This window comes from Oryctolagus cuniculus, chromosome 13 (assembly GCF_051225735.1).
Source record: "Oryctolagus cuniculus isolate XC-2025 breed Fujian yellow rabbit chromosome 13, ASM5122573v1, whole genome shotgun sequence".
Classification (NCBI taxonomy): Eukaryota; Metazoa; Chordata; class Mammalia; order Lagomorpha; family Leporidae; genus Oryctolagus; species Oryctolagus cuniculus.
Genome location: NC_142879.1, coordinates 53,873,108 through 53,883,129, shown reverse-complemented (window position 1 = coordinate 53,883,129; position 10,022 = coordinate 53,873,108). Strand labels below are relative to the sequence as shown.

The 10,022-nt window shown below is 52.3% G+C and overlaps 1 long non-coding RNA gene across 1 annotated transcript in view; it reads left to right on the top strand.

Annotated features, from left to right (window-relative positions):
* Window positions 1–10,022, top strand: part of LOC149122598 (uncharacterized) — a 28,624-nt gene continuing 18,602 nt past the window's right edge. The window contains exon 1 of the long non-coding RNA XR_016219712.1: window positions 1–394. This is a non-coding gene — a long non-coding RNA (uncharacterized LOC149122598). The remainder of the gene's footprint in view (window positions 395–10,022) is intronic.

The following is a 10,022-nucleotide window of genomic DNA, read 5'->3' as shown; positions in this document are numbered from 1 at the left end:
GCCCCAGGGATGCTGGCAGCTCCGCGGGGAGGGAAAAGTTGCCCTGGATGAGTCCCCAGATGGAAGAATGAGGCGAGAACAGCCAGGCAGAGGGGACAGTGCGTGCAAAGGCACAGAGGCCCTCGAGCACTCAGTTCTGCTCCAAGGGAGCATCCGGCACCTGGGGGGGGGGGCAGAAAGTGCCGATGTCCCACCGATGAACTTGGAGCTGCTTCTCCAGAAACACCCTGCCTGACCCTTGTGCAGCCTCGTCAGCGTTTCTGAGGCTCTGCAAGCAGTGTGTGAAGATCTCTGAGACGCTGTGGGCCTGAACCCAGCATCACGCGGTGCAGACTCCTGGGAAGGAGCCTGGGGCTGGAGAGCGGTTCCTGACCTCAAGGAATTTACAGTCTAGGTAAGGAGCAAGACGAAAGCCCATGAAACAGTAGTGGCTGTCCCTAGGGAGGGTAATTAAATGTCAGGCGGCGGGGCAACGACAGTCAGTATGCTGCTGGGTGGTGAAAGACAGGATTAGGGCCTTCCAGGGCAGACTTATAAATCAGGAAAAATAATCCCTCGCTGCTGCCAAACTGGGTCCGGCCATCAGCCTCCAGCCTTTCCTTAGAGGCTTCTTCGAGCACCGCCCCAAAAGCTCTCTTGTGCACCGGGGCTGTGTTTTCTCTTCCAGCCGGTACCTGTGCACTGCCCCTTCTCCAAGCTGCATTTCCCCGACCTGTTCCCCAGGGCGGGTAGTTGCACCCAGGGTCTCAGACCCTCCTGAGTTTTTTGGTTTGCCTACAAGCACCCCAACTCCTCAATGATGCTTGCGGGGGTGACATTATTATATTCTAATAAATGCTTGAGCAATGGAAACATTGACTGTTCCAAGCAGCTGTCTCTTTCTGCCGAAGCTGCCAATTGATGACGGATTCCTTTGAGCGGCCTTGTTTGTAGCTGCTGGAGATTCCCTTGCAGGGCTGATCCGTGTTCCCCGTGTTGCGGAGCACAGCAGGGCGGTGCCTCTGTGTGCATCTGTAAGAAACACATCAGCCACACGCATGTCCCATCTTCTCCCTCCTCCGCCCCCCTGTGCAGCCAGGGTGATTGAAACATGACATTTTAAAACGCAGAAGCAAATTACAGCAAGGAATTAGTGTGAAATGACTCTCCTGCTCTCTGAGTTCCTTTTTAAAAGTCAGCAGCAGGGTCCAGGATGAAAGTTGGCCTGTCAAACAAGTCCATTCAAGCTTGCAGTTCCGCTGTCATTTGCCCGTCGGGCTTGTGATAAAGGGCGAGGGTAAAAAAAAAATCAGCCAAAAATAGTGCCACTGAGAAACTCAAACCACGGCAAGCTGGGGAGCCAGCACCGCCCGCCGCTCGGCGCTCTGCGATAGGACACTGGGCCCCCGGGCGTGTTCCAGGGTGTGTGACCTCCCGTGGCAGTGCCAAAGACACTCGGAGAGGAAACATTGCAATAAGCAACATCTGCGAATCCCCAAAGAAAGGGAAAGGATTGCAAAGTTGACACAGAAAACCTCGCCTTTCCCAGCAGCATGTCGAGACAGCCCCGCCGTGGCCAGCCTGGCTGCAGGCCTGGGACTCGCCCAGGGCCACCGGAGCCCGAGAGCCTTCTAGAAAGAACACCAGGAGCCTCCCTCTCCCTGGTGTCCCTGCTGCTTCCCTGTTCTCGCTCATTCTGAGCCTTCAGTTCCCTGGGTGGCTCCTTCGGGCTGTGGGAGAGGCAGGGGCCCAGGCAAGCCAGGGAGCATCTTAGCCCCGGGAGGGAACAGAAGCCAATCTTGTCCGCTGGTGTGCCACTGAGCGGGCCCTGAGAGCCTGGTGACCAGCGCCCCGGGGTTAAGGAGACGCATGGGACTCCTGGCTCTGTTGTAGCTCTCCGGGGGAAAGTGGGCAGGCTGACCTGCTAGCACTGTCCCTCTGCTCCTGTGGCCAAGACAGGAGACACCGAGGACGCCCACCTGCCAAGTTGGCTGTGAGGTTTCACACCCCTGGAGGGAGGAGGCCTTTTCTGGTTCAGAGTTTGCTGTTGTAGCTAACATTTATGGTGCTCCCCGTGTGGATCAATAGGCTGGAAGCTAGTTTAGCCTTGCTGAGCTGGAAGCCACAAGCCCCCATGTAGAATTCTGACTTTCTACTTGTCAATCAAAATACCTCCTTTCCTGGGCTGCATCTGCTTCATCCGGAACCTGAGCGGGCAACGCCATGAAAATTTGGACTTTGAGCTCCACGTGGAACTTGTGGAGGTGCCGTTTAATTCTCAGGTGGCCTCACACCTGGAGAGGCACCGGCCGGACCTCACAAAGGAGACCAGCAAGTGGGAGGGGCTCCCTCTTCCCCAGGAGACCACTGCTGGAGGGGCTGCCAGGAGCCCTCCCTGTCCCCTTTCCCCAACCCCTTCTTTCTGGAAAATATTCTGGCCCACTGCCCACTCATGATGGGTGTTTCTCTGTGTGGGACAACCTATGATCACACACGTGTGTGTGTGTGTGTGTGTGTGTGTTTGCTTTCTCACCTTTTAAATAAACTTTATCACTTTGTGCACCTTATCTGTGTCAGCACTTAGTGTGTTTGTCTTTGTGCTTGACAAGAGCCTGAGCAAAATACATTAGTACCTCCTCACCCACATCACTGGGGGCCCCGGTTCACACTGCTAGGAAGTGGTGGAGCTGGGAGTCCGACCCAGGCCTTTGGGGGTCTAAGTCCAGTGGCTTCTGGAACAGGCATCCTCCTGGCCTGCTCCGGGCCACAGTTCCTGTTCTCACCTCCAGGGCATCGCACCTGCAGGCAGGGGTTTTCTTCCAGCTTTCTCACTGTCACATCTCACCGCCCATTTGCCATGGGACTCAGAGAGTGAACCAGATTCTAAAGTAGTTGCAAATATTTGTCTGGCAACCAGGACAGCTGCTTGTGTGTTGTTTATGGAGACCCCACGGGAAACAACGGGAGGGGCTGTGTGCAGGGCAAGGGGCAAACTCTTCACAGCAAAGGTTCTGATAGGAGCCAAGGCTGCAGGGCAATCTATTGCTTAATAGACTCCAACGACAGCAATAACAGTCATTGCTGCTATTGTTATCCCTATTGCAGAGATGACAGGAGTTTGCTTCTGGTTGCTGGCTAATTAGCATTTACCTGGGCCTGCCCTCCCCCTCCCCACTCCTGCTCTCTTTCTTTCGTGTCATTCAGCGCAGACTCCCACAAGCAGAGTGGTCCTCCGGGACGTTTCCCCAGGGACATTTCTCTTTGGCATCCTTAAGCAGCTGTCACACTGTTCCCAGTTGTTTTTCAAGAAGGAAGTCCCCAGAGTTTCATTGAGGCAGCCTTGAACTTGACCCTGCCATGTTGATTTGTTCACTGTTGTCTACCCCTGGGGAAGGGGGTGCCAAGCCCTGGGTGCCCATGGGTGGATCCTGGCAACCTGTCAGCCTCGCAGCTCATCACCTGTTGTTTTCTGCCCAGAACATGAGTCTGGACATGTAAGGATTTCAGTGGTTCCTGCAAAGCAAACTTCTCAGGAGCAGCCGGAGACCTCTTCTGTACAGACCAGCCCTACAGCCTGCAGGGCAGTCTGTCAGCAAAGCACTCTGAAGGGGCACACGTAGGTAATGCATTAGGTAGGGCAGTGTGAGGGAGGGCATCACTCAGCGCTCCATCCTAAACTTTATTTGCCAGGTGCTTGCGTGTGTGTCTGTTAGCTATTACTTCTAAACATCCTTAGGGGGTGGGGAAGAGTTACCCTCCCCTGAGAACAAGAAAACCAGGAGAGAAATGTCTTTGGGGGACACTTCCATGGAGTGAGAAGGAGTCAGAGCCCTTAGCAGTGAACTTCACCTCTGGCCACCCTTCTCCGCCATCCCGGGCTCGGTGCACATGCAGCAAACCCACAGGGAGGATGACTCGGGAGCACAGCTTCCATCCAGCAATGATTTGAAGCATCTACTTGCTAGCAGGAGAGGGTCTCAGTCCCTGCACGTGGGCCATGTAGGTTCAGAGGGGCTGGGGACCTGCAGCAATTCATGGATCCAGTCAGCACCTGATCTACACAGGCAGGGAAACCTTCTGACTCCACCCACGCCCGGGGCCAGCTAGGATGGAAGATCCCTTTTTAAATACAGCCTCTCCCCGAACATCCCTATAGCCTACTAGTGGGGCAATTGTTGGCAGTCCTTTACCCTCAGCTGGAGCTAAGGGTTGTCTTCTCTGTTTTCATTTCTATTCGTGTCCCCTGGCGTAGGAGAGGGGCAGCTGTCCCCGGAGACCACAGGGTACTGATGACAAAGAAGGTTTCCATTAAGTCCTCGCCTGCTCTCAATTTCAGGACTCTGATATTCATTCATTCGTGGTGGGGCTGTGGCCTGTGCTCATTGACCAAGTCGAGAATTTTTTATTTTTTTTATTCTTCATACTTATTATGCATACTTACATATTCTTATTCCAAGTAAACTGACTGACACGTGCATGAGGGCTGGGGTCCCCCTGCCTGGGCTGGGGCTGAGGACTTGGAGAGGCAGCTGCCACTCTGTCGCCCCAGGAAGCAGCCGCCTCACTCCCGTCTGATTTCACCGAGCCTGCAGGAGCTGAGAAAGTCGGCTGGAAATGCCTCATTTCCCTGCTTTGCGAGTGAAAATAGCCACTCTGATGTCTGTTTTGTTTCTGAGGTGCTCTGATTAGGATTTGTTTCCTTAGCTGGAGAAAATAAAGGGCCCTAAGGAGACCTGATTTGAGTGACTCCCCTCTCTCTCATTTATTCAGGATATCCTTGCTGAATTGCCCTGGTGTGGCCAGCGAAGTATTATCATCATCGTTTGAGTAAGCCATGTCTGCCCAGGCTAGCCGGAGGAGGAGGAGACGCCCTTGTCTTGTCTGCCTCTCTCGCGGTCCTGGCCCTCCCCAGGGGACTGCCGCTGCCTGCTGTGCTTATCTGAGTTATGTAACATAAACAGCTCCGGGGAGATGGGCTCCTCCACTTTGGTTTCTTGGCTCAGCCTTTGCTTGCCCTCTGCAGAGCTCCTCACTTGGGAGGTTCCCTCTAGCAACTCTGCTTTGCCACTGGAGAATAGAGCAGCCCTGCCTTGGCCCAGCAGTGAAAGTGGGGGGCCCAGGGACTGGAGGGTAGGGGTGCTTCCCAACTGAACAGATATGAATCGGGGGTGGGGACTGGCTTTTTCCGTGGCTTCCTCACCAGCATGAGGGTGCTGAAAATCAGGATTGTTCCTAGAACGTTTGAAACGTGATTCTACTTTGTACGGGGATTTGTCCCCAACTTTTCAGGACCACATTTGAGGTTTAAAACACATGTGACAGCAGTTAGGAGGGAAATTCAAAAGGTATGGGAGATATCAGCTCCACATTATTTCACTACTCGCATCCACTTAAATCTAACCTTTGTGGGGAGCAACTCGGACTAGACTAAGTTACTGGAATTAAGACTTATTCTATGCATCTGCTCTCCCACAATATGGCACTGGGAGAGGAGTAAACAGCTTCTACACAGCTGCCTCTCGCCAACTTGAGTGATGACCTGCAGGAGCTGATCCTGCTCCTGATTGGAGGAGAGCAGTGTGCTCGGTGTGTGGGTAGCAGAGTTGGGATTGGTGGAAGAGGACTATAAAGGAGGAGAGAGACACCATGCACCAGGAACATCTATCTGAAGGAACACCTGAGCAGCCCCCGAGAGAGCCGGCCAGCAGTGTGCCGCTCCCCCGCGGAAGTGGGGAAAGTGGCAGGGGAACCGCCCTTCCACGGAGGTGGAAGGGTCGGTAGCCAACCCAGGAAGAACCAGCAGCAAACCCGGGGAGGGCCGAGCAGACAAAAGAACAATGCAGGGTCTAGTGTCGTTCCTCCGCGAAGAGGGGGAGCGACAAAATGGTGCTGTGACTCGGATATGAAGCCTAGGCAGGGTTTAGTGTCGTTCCTCCATGAAGAGGGGGAGCGACAACCTTTTCAAAGCCTTATGTTGCTGATCAGACCAAGTTCATGGTAGAGTCCCCTAATGGCTATGCACATGGGGAAACACCACACATCCTCTTGTTCTCAGCTTAGCTGGGCACGATGGCATTCAAGGTGGAGTTGGAATGTAACCCATTTTAAATATGTCTCATTTAATTTGAAAGATAGAGAGGGAAACAGAGACAGGGAGACAGACAGAAACGGATTGTCCATCTTGTGATTTATTCCCCAGATGCCCTCTACAGCCAGGGCTGAGCCAGGTCCAAGTCAGAAGCCTGGAACTCTATCTATCTGGGTCTCCCACGTAGGTGGCAGGGACCCAAGTACTTGGGCTATTATCTGCAGCTTTCCCAGGGTGTGCGTTCGCAGTAAGCTGGATCAGAAGCTGTGTAGCCAGGGTTTATACCAGGTTCTTCAATGTGGCATCACAATCATGACTTAACCACTGCACCACACGCCCACCCAGATTTTAAGACAACTCTCCAGTGGTCAAGTCACATATTCCCTTTCTTGTATAGTTGTCTTGAAGCAGATAACAACTATTTCCTGAAGAGTTATTAACTCTAAAACTTCTTACTGCAAGATTCCATCTCCATCTCTAAGATTCCATTTTGCAATATTCTCTCTCTCTATAATCGCCCCTAACACAGCGCTCACCATCTATCGAGGTTACCCACCAACCTTGGGGTGCGAGAAAGAGGGGCTTTTCATCTCTTCAGCGCTGTGAGTGTGGGGAGGGGGAAAGAGACAGGTTAGAGGCGCAGAGGTTTGGAGAAGTCAGTCCCTAGGGGACTCGGACCCCAGCAATGACCTTGAATAGAGCAGGAGAGAGAGAATCTGCCAGCCACAATTCTTAACCCATTGGATTCCCAGAATTTTTAGAAAAAGAAAAAAAAAGTTGAGCGATGAGAACGGGGAACAAATGGAACTGGAGATTTCTGTATTAAGAAATCCTTCGAGGTCTACCAAGCGGAGGCCAGCAGGGGCTTCCAGCCTCAAAGCCACACCGTATCCTCTTGTGCTACGGAGCCTTTCAGAATCGCTGCTTTTTTTTTTTTTTTTCCCAACAGCTTCCAACTCTTGCGTATTCTCTACTTTGCCAAGTCCCCAACGCCACCCTCCCGTCTCCCACCACATTTCCCTCTGTCAAGGTCAACCTTACAGTGCTCTGCCTCGTGGTGAGAACCTCAACCGGCAGGCTCCCACCTCTGGGAGGCAATGGGGCAGGGAGGCTGGGGATGGGGGTGGGGTAGGGGCGGGGGGGGGGGTGAGCGCTGGTGAGGAGCAGAGCCCAGAGGAAGTCTGCAAGCCTTGAGTTCCCACACATGTTTCGGATGATCGGGGTGTGATTGTAAACAGCGTCTTCAGAGCCGGCCTCCGTGCCGTGTCCTGTTCTCATCACCCTAGGGGTTCCAGTAATAGGGCGTAAAGCAAACAAAGAAAAACAGTAATCTGGTGTTCCAATTGCATTTTTTGTTTTTAGAAAATGTTAATGATAGGTTATTTGATTACCCTAGGTTTGGCTTGGCTCTCTCTTTATTAAGCACATCTGGTATTTAGTAACAATATAAGTAGCAGGAGTTTTTCTGGCACTAGAAAATAAGCTCATCCAATGTTGCCATGCAGTTTGGAAACTCGTCAGTGAGGCCAGCCAAACTTGTGGAGATACAAGACTTTTTCTGCAGGCCGGGCAGCTGGCCAGCACAGCTAAAAAATGTGAATTGGCTAAGACTGCTGCCACGCAAACACTTCTGGAAATTTCTGTGCTTGGGCCTGCCAAATCCATTATGCACAACATGAATTACAAGAGTTTCTATCTCTCCAAGCAGTTGCTTTTTAAGCTTCATTCTCCTATGTGCTTTATGAAACACACACACCACCAAAATGAGAAAAACACAAAAAAATCCACTACCATATATACACATACATATATATTTGTCTTTTTCCATGTGGGTTGCCAAACTCCTGACTTTTCCTGAATTAGGAGAAATAGCCTCAAACTTTGGTTTGAATTACATTAACATCGAACATGTGGGAGGCAAGTGTGCTTCCTGGAAATTTCAGGAAAGAAGGATATCTCCCATCACGGAGACTGCCTGATACCCAGGTGGGAAAAGCAATAAAATGCAACAAAAGAGCGTGGGAGGGGAGACACATATAGACCCTGCCCAGGGCACGTCCCGTCATCAGCATCTGGCCCTTGCTGAGGGAGCTGGCTGGGACTAGAGAGCAACCCTGTGGGTGATGAGCGTGTCTCTCCGGCTACCCTCATGGCACACTCACCAGCAAGTAAGCCCTGGCTTCCAGCTCACAGCCCTGCAGACTGTCACCCATGTGGGCAATTTCTGAAGCAGAGAGTGGGCTCTGGAGGGTGTGCCAGGCGGGTCAAAGGGAGAGCAGGCGGGAGAGAAGCTGCCAGCCCTTCTAGTCAGATCCTGGCTCTACCCACGTTCCCTCCCTTGCAGGGCTGCCGAATGTTTGCATCATGTATTTTTGCCTCCAGATTGAGGCTTGTCTTCCTGGGCTTCAGATGGGCTAGATGACTCAGACTCTGCCCAGGACTGTTTTTACAGACCCGGGGCTGCACTGCTCTTCCCCTGCAGGACTGGGATGACCACCTCACAGGACACAAATAACAGCTAATATCAAACAGTCGTATCACACATTATGTGACATAAATGCAGCAAAGCCCTTCCAGTTCCCATGAGGTGCAGTGCTCACAGCCTTGTCCACGGCCACTGTTTGGTCTCTTCTCTGTCACAGGCTCCCCGCACGCCCGTTGTCTTCAGCAGAGCTCTGTGGCCTTAGATGACCACGTGCATTTTACTACAGTAAAACTGACACATCCCAACTAAGAGCTAACATTCTCATCTGTGCCATCCCATCAGGCTGTGATGCAAGCTGTGCCTCAGTTTCCCTCTCCTTGGGGAAAAAGGCTCTGTTCACACAGCACCATCTTCCCAGGGTGGGTGGGGCTGATTACAACAGAGAGGTCATGGGACTTGGCATCAGTTCCTGGCTGAGACACTTGTAACTTTGCGTCCTCGCTTCTGAAACGAGGACAGGAACACCTCCCTCGGAGCACGGTGGTGAAGAACCGAGTGTGACGATAATTATGCAACTGCCTTGCAAACAGTGGAGCGATACACAAATGTCAGTTGTTAGTATGAACGTGCAGCTCCTAATTGTAGACATGTGATCACTTAAATGACTGTGAACGTGATTTAGAGAGTGTAGGTTGAAGTAGTCAATGCACATGCATAAGTAACCGGGAATTTATGAGGGTGGGCGATGAGAAGTGACGGGTGCTTTCTGCACTTGGTATGGGATGACCTCCCGGTATAACTCTTAATTAAAGTGTGTCACTCGCCTTCCCTCCCTCTCTCTCTTCCCGCTGCCTCTCATCTTTCTTTCGGGAATCAATCGGTAGCAATCACTGTTAGTGTACCATTTGGCTATATTGACCTAAGACTGAAGGTGAGGTCACCAGTGCTAATTAAATTTCCTTTCTCATAGTGAACTGTATCCCAGAACCAGAGTTCACGCTAAGCAGTTGAACAGGTTTTGGCATCTGCAAAACAGCCGGGGCCCCAAGAAAGCGCTCTTGGCCTCATTTCTATTTGGCTCACATTGTCTGTCCTGTTCTTGGCTTAAATGTGGATCACGGGACACATTTTCTCAGTTTCCTTTTCTCATGTTCCTGGGCCTTTGTTGTAGAATGGTAGGAAACACGGAGGCAGGAGAGGCAGCCAAAAAGGATTTTCTCCCCGCCCCGCAGGCCTCGGGTCCGGCTCAGACACCCTGGGCCCTGCCGACCGCACGGCCACCGTGTCCCGCCTCCTCGCCCGTCCGCTTGCTGTTGTGTTTCTCACCCTGGCGTCATTTTCACATTTCAAAGTCAGGTGGGCTCAGGGGGCTTTTGGCTTTCTCTGCTTGGAGGAAGCCACACTCTTGGACTCCCCTCTAAGCACCACGCCCCGTCAGTTGCCAAGCCTGGCCTGCTTTGACCTGAGTGCCCTCGGGTGGCCCAAAGCTACTCCAGAGCCTACAAGAGTAGAGTGAGTCCCAGTCCTCAC